Source organism: Dicentrarchus labrax, unplaced genomic scaffold (assembly GCF_905237075.1).
Source record: "Dicentrarchus labrax unplaced genomic scaffold, dlabrax2021, whole genome shotgun sequence".
Taxonomy (NCBI): Eukaryota; Metazoa; Chordata; class Actinopteri; family Moronidae; genus Dicentrarchus; species Dicentrarchus labrax.
Genome location: NW_026136709.1, coordinates 5,054,822 through 5,057,192, shown reverse-complemented (window position 1 = coordinate 5,057,192; position 2,371 = coordinate 5,054,822).

Genomic DNA, 2,371 nt, shown 5'->3' with positions numbered 1-2,371 from the left:
GAGGATATGGGTCTCTCATTAGTATGCAAATGTATGCATCTAGGTGCTTCAGTATCTAATCAGTTCATCTGCTGGAAAGGGTGAACATGTACTGTACGTTGTTCTGAATGTATTGTTCTTCGACAGACACAGACACAGCGTGATTACATTATTACATAATGAACCATGATGGAGGGACATAATAGAAAAAAGGCTATGAACTTTATTTTATATCCCTATGACAATCATGTTTGGTATTGACTGTACACTGTTAAACTATTATTTGGATATGCATTGATATCCAAGAAATAAGGTGTTCTCATGCATAAGCATGTTGGGTAGACAAAATGTGCACACGTTTATTGTGTGCCAGTCTCTAGATGGTGATTGGTTGCATCACGGCACGGTCACATCTGCAAAATCAACATTAATGAATATCAGCCTCCCGTTTACTTCCATTCTATGCAAGCGAAGGGGCAAAAACCCTCTCTACAGGTGGCAAAGCAGATTCACATCTCAGCTTTGCGTGAAGCTCAAAAACGGCAAAATTTAACCTACGATGTTGCAGCTATAACCAATAGCAAATATGTGTTTGGTTGACCTCTAAAGCGGGCTAAAAAACATAACTATTGAGAGTGAGAGGGGCTTGATTGACCACTCACTCTAAAAAACAAGCCACAGCCAGTCCAGACATGCCTGGGAAGGGTGGATGCAGCAGTATGGCAGCATTCAGACTAGTGATGGGAATTCTGGTTCTTTTGAGTGAGCCAGATCATTTGGCTCAGCTCACCAAGAAGAGCTGGCTCTTTCGGCTCCCAAACGGCTCTTCATTTGACCACTTATACCTTTCATACATACAATACAGCCAAAATTAGCGCTGTTTTGACTTATGATATGTATGTGTACACAAATATCACTTAAATTATGAAAAACATTCTTTGTACTGAAGTATTCAAAAGTAAAAATTTAATTTTCTAATATTAATAAATTGCTGTATCCAATTATTTTCATTCCACCCTTGTAACTTTCTGAAACCACCCGAATGCTCCAACTTGCTTGTAGAATCACTCTGCTACACAAAGAAGATAGAAACACCTATAAAACTTACACTAACAACACAGCCCCCTACAAAACAAGTACTGAAAAATAAGTGAATTAAATACAGGACTCAAGTAAATGTGCATTGTTAATGCCCACCACTGACATCTGGACAAATAAAACCAACTGTATGCATGGAGCACCCATAGTGCAGAGATCATCATATCATTCTGCCTTGTATTACTTTACAAAAAAAAAAAAAGGCTCGCAGACGGGAGATGGCTCCCATCGTTCACTTAAACGACCGACACATCACTAATTCAGACCAGCTTTAGTCCTGTAGTAATACGGTCGTCTCGTTCATTTGAGTGAGGCCAGTCCGTCAACGCAAAACAATTTCAAAAAGTTGACCAGTCCAAGTTTTGCAACAACGCAACTTCATCTGGCAAGGCACTGCATTGGCCAATCAAATAAACGCAAGCACACATTCGTGGTAATGTTTTGTAATGTGAACATTGTATTTCACTGTTTGCAATTGTTGTGACAAAAGGCAAAATACCTGCTACTGTGATTACTTTTAATTGCAATTAGTCTTCAGCCTGGATCATACTTCATGATCTCACTGGTACCTTAAACAACACACACTGCAGGCCCTGCACTGTTTTTAATGGTTTGAATTCAAACAAAATACAAATATCATATCATAATGGCAGCTCGGACACTGAATGATACCATTCGACACTGAAGAGCAAGTGATGTTCACAAATCATGTTTTTGCTGACCTCCAGTGGTTTAAATTTCCCCCTTCCTACCAAGCCACCAGGAAGTGTGCCAGACTTTGAAGCCAATTTGACATAGTGGGCAAATCATCTAGTTACAGCAATGGCGTCTGTAACACATTGCACACTGGCCCGAAAATACTTTCTCCCATTAGGTTACATTGTGAAAGAAGCGGCTGTAAATAGTGGATACATTGATCCGCACAATTAAGTCTTTTATCCCCATTTAAGTTAACAGAGGGCTAAACCGGAAGTTAGCTGGCTCTGCCAGCGGAAGTCCCAGTGCGCATGCGCTATGGGCCACTGTGCTGTATGTATTAATCTGGATAATTTCTTTGCAGCAGCAAGTGGCTTTTTTGGCGCCACTGAGCAGCTTTCATCGGAATGAACGCTGTATCCAGTTCTCTTTATGCTCAGTGCTTGCTACAGTGATATACTCCAGGGTGTGTCAGTTCACCATGACATGGTGGTTGGGTGTGGTTACACTATATAGTGTTGGGTGTAGTTAGTCTATACAGTAGTACAGATGTCAAAACCCAGCATCTTGCAATCTACATACCACATAATCCATATAT